The sequence below is a fragment of the Suncus etruscus genome, chromosome 3 (assembly GCF_024139225.1).
Source record: "Suncus etruscus isolate mSunEtr1 chromosome 3, mSunEtr1.pri.cur, whole genome shotgun sequence".
Classification (NCBI taxonomy): domain Eukaryota; kingdom Metazoa; phylum Chordata; class Mammalia; order Eulipotyphla; family Soricidae; genus Suncus; species Suncus etruscus.
The window spans coordinates 108,491,497-108,500,310 of record NC_064850.1 but is presented as its reverse complement, the minus strand read 5'-3'; positions in this window follow the sequence as shown (position 1 = coordinate 108,500,310).

The following is an 8,814-nucleotide window of genomic DNA, read 5'->3' as shown; positions in this document are numbered from 1 at the left end:
GTGATTCCTGAGAGCAGAGCCAGGAATAATCCCTGAACATTGCCTGGTATGGCCCAAAATTTAACTATATTAAAAATCTGGGGAGAAAATAATGAGTTAATATAATGATGGGGAGAGGAAAGGAGAAAACAGTTGAAGAAGGAAAAATGGGTGCCCAGGTGCTTTATCTATGTCCTCTTTTTGGAGAAGAGCCTGGCCTGGTGAGAGAAGCAGCCCTCTGCCCAGGCTAAGAAAATGAGAAGCAGCCATTCATCACTCCTTTCTGAGCCTCCTACCTTCCAATCATGGGCTGAGACTGATTCAGCTTCTTCCATTCAATTCTAAAATTTTCTGGGAACTCCAAGGACATCTGTCAAATCTAGATCACATGGAACTTAAATTGACCCCTTAAGAGGACTAGCAGGTAAATCTTGTCCTGATCAGGGTAACTCTTGTCCTGAGAACGTATTGCTTGATGTTTTTATTTTAAAATAGGAAATCACATAACCACTAATATTGGATGAGTTCTTAGTAGCAACATCTACTATTCTCTAGCTAAAATCTGAGGATCAAGGAGATTTAAAAGTTCTAACTGCTGTTCTCTTCTAGCACTTACCATAAAAGTCAGTTGTGGAGGGGAGGAGACCCAGCAATAGAAAAAGGAAAATGCCTATGCCTCCAAGATTCTGTTTTTAGATAATTATTTTTATTACTTTAAAAAGCCAGAGAGTAAAAATACTTGACATATCAGCACATTCAATCTTAAACTGATTATTTTTCAGGGTTTTCCATACAACACCAAGAATGAATTAAATTTCCATCCCAAAATACATCTGACAGAAGAAATTCATATCTTACATATCACATAATGAAAAAGAATATGAAAATGGCATTTGCTCATTTTCTGTAGAAGAGAAAAAAAAGGTTTCCTGTGAAATATTCCTGGAGATCTTTAAATCCAGACATCTATTGGATAGCTCACTTTCACATCTAAAAAACTTAATTTTCATAACTGAGTTTTATCTTTGCACTCTGTCATAGCTCTCTTTAGATTGCCTTTTCATTATGATCTGAGTGGAATGGTTCCTAAACAAAATACAATTTCCTAACAAAATACAATTTCATCCTATCCAATGTACTTTCCTATTAATGGATGCATTTCTCCCTCCCTTCATAAGCTCAGTAAAACATTTGTTTTTAATTTAAAAATAGCTGCTTAAATATATATGTATATATATACATATATATACATATATATATACATATACTTTTCTTTTGCTGAAGCTTGAAAGTTCAAGTTAATTTCTGGCATTTTCTTTTAGTAGGTTCCACTTACTTATTATTGCCTCAGATTAATAGCCTTTTAATTAGCAGTTATTAATATAAAATTCAGTATTTGTTTTCTCATCCAAGAAAAGAAAAAGAAAAACTCATATATTTTATTTGTATTCTTTGGATGCCTGCCATTTGGTAGCTAAGAAAAAAAATAAATGTATATGTTACGGTAAACACACATTTGTTACATTACTTTCTGGAGTATACCATCTGTATTTGCCTGTGTACTCAAGAAAATTATATATTGTTCACCTGGGTAGCAATTTGTGTTCTGGCAAATCTTTATTTGCTCTCAAGGGATCCTATTTAATATAATTACATTTAATTGATATTTGTGGTGGTAGATTAAGGAAAAAGCAAAAGTCATTTAATATGCTTTAGGATTTTATGGGCCTTGTATTTCTTGGCTTGGTTTTCAAAGTACATGTAACCACATTTTTTAAAGCTAGGTACTTAGATAAATTCAGTCCTTTATTAAAATAGTGCACCAAAGGGGTAGATTTTAAAATGAAGTAATATTATGCTAAAACCTTAAAGAACAAATTCTTTCTCCTTCCAAGATTTCTAGGTTGTGTTGTTTAAAGGTTTACATTATATTATTAAAATGTGTTGCCTCTGCTCTAGCTGATGATTTGGCTCACATACAACTACATTCAAAAAAGCATGGTTAGCTGGAAGGAAAGTTGTAAATGGCTTTACCTTCCCTGCATCCTCACCTGTGAATTCATTTTTCTCCTTGGGACTAATGCAATAGAAGTTTCCTTCTTCAATGTCTGTCAATATTCAGCAGCTGATTTATTTCAATGAAGGGTCAGGCAACATGGTCGACTGTTTAATACATTATCCCTAGTAAGATGAAAATTTGGCAAATTGTGTTTGCATTGCTGTTTTACTTGTGAAAGTTTTTTTTTATTTTAAGCTCTTAAATAATGCGCACTTAGTGAGCAATGGGATCACCAGTTAAATAAACAAAGTGACTTATGTGTAAAAATTTAATTGATACCAGTTAATGTTCACATGTGATATTTGTCACAGACTAAGTTAATACACAGTGCTGATGACAAATCAGGTAAGATCATTAGATAAAAGGTGAGCATCATTATGTCTGAAATACTGGTTTTATGTGTCATAGGAAATAATTACTTTTTTTATACTCTTCAACAAACTTGTTTTTTATAATGTTGTGGATTGAATTCAAGACCTTGCACATGGAAAGCAAAAACTCTGGAATAGAACTATAGTCCTGGCCTGGGAAACTATGATTATAGATGACTGCATAGAACTGTTTTCTAGATAGCAAGGTAGAACTGGATCTTTTAAGTAACAACTTTTTAAATAAAGTTAGAATACTTACATAAAGTAAAGAAGCAAATTTCCCAGCCCTATTCTTTCAAGAGAGCACTGATTCATGTTCTGGACCATTTTTTTCAAAGAGACATTCAGTTGATCTCTTTTGTGTTTTTCCCACAGCTCCTACAAAAATGCATTAGTGAGAGTTTTCCAAAGAACATCTCAAAAATAGTGATGGGAAACCATTTATCATTTTGTTTGGAAGATTCTGTTTGTCCCTACGTGAACTTTACAAAAGTTCATAGACTGAGTAACTCTCATTCAGGTGTCCTGGGAGACAACACCAAGCCTCCTGTGTAGGTCAAATGGTGAGTTCTCAGTTGGGGAGGCGGGGTTTCAACTCTAGACTTCTCTGGATTCCTGGATCCATCTTTGTAAGAAGAGATGATGGACACTGAGCATCCCCATTTCCCAGCTCTCTTTACTTTTAGAGCCCTATTAATTTTCTTGCCTCTTTCAGTTGTCTTGTCATATATACCCCAGTTCACAATCCTCCCACTAAATTAATAATTATCCCCCCTCTTTTTTTGGGGGGGTACACCCAGTGATGCTCAGAAATTGCTCCTGGCTTGGGGATCATATAGGATGCCGGGTGATCGAACCACAGTCCGTTCTAAGCTAGCACTGGCAAGGCAGACACCTTACTGCTCCGAGCCACTGCTCCGGCCCCAATTATCCCTTTTCTAAGAGTTTTCTAGAATATTTCCTTGCTTCTTATGATTCGCAGTGCATATCCCAGAACAAGGTTTATAAAGCACCACATTATTGAATACTAAATTATCCATCCTTTTCCTCCATCTACCACCTATATTTTAGATGAGGAACCCTAGAACTGTGGTCCAATGATATGTCAGTGTCACAGTTTCAGGACTGCGTCCAAAGTCCCAGGCAAGAAATTCTCTGCCAACTAGCTGTGTTGTAATTACTCAATTACTCAATGCTGGACAATTTCACTTGGCAAACAAGTCCTCCTAAAAGCAGAAAAACAAATTGACTCCCAGAATTGTTTCTGCATTATTGGATGCTTCAAGTTCTTTTAAGCAATTTCGTGGGTGAGAGAGGGAGAAAGGTAGGGGGGAAGTGAGAGTAACCGAGACAGAGATTCACTTCCCTTGGGTAAGATGGAAGAGTCCCTTTCCTTTGGAGGAAAGAACCTCATCTTTAAGAACCTGGGGGCATTTACGCCCTGCAAACAAATACCCCTCTTTTCTAGGCCTAGTGTCCTAATGAAAAAAAAAAATCAATGATCAGGAGATATGGGTGACTTCAAACTTACATAAATTCTCAGGTGGCTAACTTGTTCCTGCAACTAAAGTGTGAGGTAGGTTTCCATGCAAAATTCCTGAGATGCTGTGTCATTTTGCATTATTTGTTGGACTGAGATGACAATACATGACACATCTAAATAATTTTTCTGTCAAGGCTATTCAGAGAAAGAACATGAATGAAGTATGAGAAAAACGAATTTATAAGAGAGATGGAGTTCTTTTTGATGGGCAGAATGTAATCTTTTCTCTGGTTTTAATTTAAAGTTCTGAAACTGTGGCTCTTCACTCTGGAAGCACACATTTCCAGACCTGCAGTATCTTGTTTAGCATAAAGAAAGGGTGAGGGCACAGGTATACATAGTCAGAGATATCTTAAAGCCAACTAGCTCACAAGCAAGAGGAAAAAAAATCACCCCAAAAGCTGTCTTTTCCCTGATGTGAACATGCAATATTTTGAGTTATCCTCATCTCGAAGAGCCTTCACTGTGAATGTGGATGACTTTACTTTAGGTATTAAAAGAGCACAGAAAGGAGTTGGACAGAGAGGACAGGGGTTAATGTGGCTTAAGGTGCTCATTTGGTATCTGGTGGGCTTGTTAAGGTGCTTGTTAATGTGCTTAAGGTACTGTTAAGGTTTTTGCCTTGCATGTGGTACTATCACGAGTGATTCCTTAGTGCACAGCCTAGTGTATATCTCTGATAACTGTCGGAAGTGGTCTTCCATTATCCCAAAATAAATAAAATAAAAGCGCACACACAGAGCTAAAAATAGTGATAGAATAATTTTGAGGATCACTGAAACTTTCTTCCCTACTTAAGGGCATCAATGTCTGACAAAAATGGAAGAGAAAATATTGTGACCATAAGGGATTGCTGCAGGGTTGACTGTTAATGCACTCCTGGCATGCATGGATGTACAGACCTCAATTCCTGCTTTTGTCCCAAATGCCACAGGACCCTGGAGGAGTTCCTTCTCTCATGAGCCTCAGGTCTTCATGCAAAAAATTAAAATGAACTTAAAAACTGTATTTCTTCCCAAAGTTGTGAAAATGATAATTACTGGCTAATTCATATAGGCACTGAACTAAGCTGTTTATATATGTGGTCCAAATGAATTTTCAAGAGAGACCCATGAAGTAGTTATTACCTTTATAGCATAGATGTGTAAACTGAGGCTCCAAGACCCTCTAGAAATAAAGTAAAAGGTTAGGATTTAAATTCATGTTCAACTGATACCATGTTATATGCTTTTCACAGATTTTCTCTATATAAAACATTTTAATATTCTGGTCATTCTACAGCAGTAGGGATACTTGTAAAGACATCATAAATGGACATCATATCAGAAACTATCATTATTACACTCAAGTCCAATATTTGGCAAGCAACACTTTTTGGTGATAACAGCAACATGGTGGCTAGGCTAGACTCTCTTTTGATCTCTTGAATTATTTTGACTTATTCCATCCTTATAATAACTGTATGAAGTATAATGTCCAGTAAGTAGGTCTGATCTATGATATCTGTATATTTTTATTGGGGACATTTGGCCACAGGAATGCTTTCTTTCTTATCATCTCTCAACTATTTTCCAAATTTGCATTAGTCAGAGGATCTTTACAAAAATCCCTTGAATTAGTTCCTCTGAGAAGCTCCATTGTTTCCATTCTGGTTCTTTATTTATGAGATAATAAGGGGTGGTGGTGGAAATGAGGGATAAGAGAGAAAAGGGAAATTCGTGGTTCATAGTAATTATGGTTGATTTTACTAAAAAGATTCTTAAAAAATTTCTCCTTTCCACAATGCCACTGAAATTTCTCTGGGGCACACAGAGAAGGGTCCCAAACTCTGGAATGGTTTGGAAGCAATTTGAAATTATATTTCATAATGACATGTGTTTAAATATAAAAAGAATTTGACCAATTTAAGCTTTCTTTCTTCCTACTTATTTATTTTTATTTGCTCACTGTGAAATTACAAAATTATTCATTTAGTTCTAAGCATATGGAGTTTCAATACCAATCCCTTTATTGTGTCCACTTTTCTCCACCAATCCCCACCCCCTACCCCAACCCACATTGATTTCCTCTCCACCAATTGGCAACTAGGAGGGGTGCTTATATACACACATATAGGGTTTCAGACATAACATTTTTTCCACATATCAACATCATCTCCTCCTCCTCCCAGTTGAACTCTTCCCTCCACTATAGTAGTTTTCTTCTTCCTGTCCTATTCCCCAGTGCCATCAATTGATGTTTCTTACTGAAACAAAGTTCTCATGCTCATTCATGTTGTTTCCATTGTTTTGGGGTTTAATTACTTAACTCTTATGTCCCTTTATATCCCACATATGAGAGCTATCATTATATATCTGCTCTTCTCCTTCTGACTACACTCATCATGATGTTCTTTAGGTCTCTTCATAAAGATGTATTGAAACAATTTTACAATTGTATTTTTTCTTATGACCAAGTAATATTTTATTGTGTACTGTACCATCATTATGTTTTAAATCAAGTCATCTACTCTTGAACATTTGGTCTGTTTCCATATTTTAGATACTATGGATAGTGGTTCAAGGAAATAGGGGTTCAAAATGTCTTTTTCTGTTTTATTTTTGGATCTTTTAAGGTGCAGTCCAAGAACTATAACTGCTGGCTCAAAAGAGTAGCTCAATCCCTAGAACTTTTAAGGAATGTCCACTTTTCTTTTCTTTTTTTTTAAATTTATTTAAACACCTTAATTAGATACATGATTGTGTTTGGGTTTCAGTCATGTAAAGAAGACCACCCATCACCAGTGCAACATTCCCATCACCAATGTCCCAAGTCTCCCTTCGCCCCACGCGACCCCCGCCTGTACTCTAGACAGGCTCTCCATTTTCCTCATACATTCTCATTATTAGGACAGTTCAAAATGTAGTTATTTCCCTAACTAAACTCATCACTCTTTGTGGTGAGCTTCCTGAGAAAACAAAAGTTTTCTCTTTTGTGTCTGAAAATTATTATTACAAGGGTGTCTTTCATTTTTCTTAAAACCCATAGATGAGTGAGACCATTCTGCGTTTTTCTCTCTCTCTCTGACTTATTTCACTCAGCATAATAGATTCCGTGTACATCCATGTATAGGAAAATTTCATGACTTCATCTCTCCTGACAGCTGCATAATATTCCATTGTGTATATGTACCACAGTTTCTTTAGCCATTCGTCTGTTGAAGGGCATCTTGGTTGTTTCCAGAGTCTTGCTATGGTAAATAGTGCTGCAATGAATATAGGTGTAAGGAAGGGGTTTTTGTATTGTATTTTTCTGTTCCTAGGGTATATTCCTAGGAGTGGTATAGCTGGATCGTATGGGAGCTCGATTTCCAGTTTTTGGAGGAATCTCCATATCGCTTTCCATAAAGGTTGAACTAGACGGCATTCCCACCAGCAGTGGATAAGAGTTCCTTTCTCTCCACATCCCCGCCAACACTGTTTATTCTCATTCTTTGTGATGTGTGCCATTCTCTGGGGTGTGAGGTGGTATCTCATCGTTGTTTTGATTTGCATCTCCCTGATGATTAGTGATGTGGAACATTTTTTCATGTGTCTTTTGGCCATGTGTATTTCTTCTTTGTCAAAGTGTCTGTTCATTTCTTCTCCCCATTTTTTGATGGGGTTAGATGTTTTTTTTCTTGTAAATTTCTGTCAGTTTCTTGTATATTTTGGAGATTAGCCCCTTATCTGATGGGTATTGGGTGAATAGTTTCTCCCACTCAGTGGGTGGCTCTTGTATCCTGGGCACTATTTCCTTTGAGGTGCAGAAGCTTCTCAGCTTAATATATTCCCAGCTGTTAATCTCTGCTTTCACTTGCTTGGAGAGTGCAGTTTCCTCCTTGAAGATGCCTGTAATGTCCTGGAGTGTTTTGCCTATGTGCTGTTCTATATATCTTATGGTTTTGGGGCTGATATCGAGGTCTTTAATCCATTTGAATTTTACCTTCGAACATGATGTTAGCTGGGGGTCTATGTTCAATTTTTTGCAAGTGGCTATCCAATTGTGCCAACAGCACTTGTTGAAGACGCTTTCCCTGCTCCATTTAAAATTTCCTGCTCCTTTATCAAAAATTAGGTGATTGTATGTCTGGGGAACATTTTCTGAGTATTCAAGCCTATTCCACTGATCTGAGGATCTATCCTTATTCCAATACCATGCTGTTTTGATAACTGTTGCTTTGTAGTACAGTTTAAAGTTGGGGAAAGTAATTCCTCCCATATTCTTTTTCCCAATGATTGCTTTAGCTATTCGAGGGTGTTTATTGTTCCAAATGAATTTCAAAAGTGTCTGATCCACTTCTTTGAAGAATGTCATGGGTATCTTTAGAGGGATGGCATTAAATCTGTATAATGCCTTGGGGAGTATTGACATTTTGATGATGTTAATCCTGCCAATCCATGAGCAGGGTATGCGTTTCCATTTCCGTGTGTCCTCTCTTATTTCTTGGAGCAGAGTTTTATAGTTTTCTTTGTATAGGTCCTTCACATATTTAGTCAAGTTGATTCCAAGATATTTGAGTTTGTGTGGCACTATTGTGAATGGGGTTATTTTCTTAATGTCCATTTCATCCTTATTACTATTGGTGTATAGAAAGGCCATTGATTTTTGTGTGTTAATTTTGTAGCCTGCCACCTTGCTATATGAGTCTACTGTTTCTAGAAGCTTTTTGATAGAGTCTTTAGGGTTTTCTAAGTAGAGTATCATGTGATCTGCAAACAGTGAGAGCTTGACTTCTTCCTTTCCTATCTGGATTCCCTTGATATCCTTTTCTTGCCTAATCGCTATAGCAAGTACTTCCAGTGCTATGTTGAATAGGAGTGGTGAGAGAGGACAGCCTTGTC